This window comes from Seriola lalandi, unplaced genomic scaffold (genome assembly GCF_002814215.2).
Source record: "Seriola lalandi dorsalis isolate HSWRI2012SDOR001 ecotype SW California unplaced genomic scaffold, Sedor1 jcf7180002054298, whole genome shotgun sequence".
Classification (NCBI taxonomy): domain Eukaryota; kingdom Metazoa; phylum Chordata; class Actinopteri; order Carangiformes; family Carangidae; genus Seriola; species Seriola lalandi.
Window position 1 is genome coordinate 49771 of NW_019524851.1, and position 545 is coordinate 50315.

Consider the following 545-nt stretch of genomic DNA (forward strand, 5'->3'; position numbering starts at 1 on the left):
AAGGTCTGTCTCACAGCTGATTCATCTGTTCCTCAGAAACTTTGTCTGATGGTTGTCATGGAAACAAACAACAAACCTGAGTTTAAATGAACTCAGGAACCATTTGTCCCACGTCACTGACCCCCCCCCCACATATCTGAATGTCATGTCAGTATGAAGAGGACAGGACGACGTCCATCTTGGATTTTCTCTGGTTATGTCCATCAGTGACACAGTGACCCCCCCCCCCCCCCCCCCCCCCCGATCTTTATCTGGACAACATGAGGACACATGTAGACGTGACTAAGACTGACGGGAACAGCTGAGACGTCCACGTCAGGTCCTGGTCTCCGTGTGATCAGGAGAACCAACAGGAAGTGTGTTTTTCTGTCCTGGGGGGGGCAGTTGCTGGTTTTTATCTTCACCTTCTCAGACCTGGACTCTGTGTGTCCGTCTCACCTGAGGAGAGTCAGTATGGATTTAAGATTGTCGTGTGTGTGTGTGTGTGTGTGTGAAGGCGTCGTGTGGTGGACGGCAGCCAGGGTCATCAGCTGTTCACCCACCCC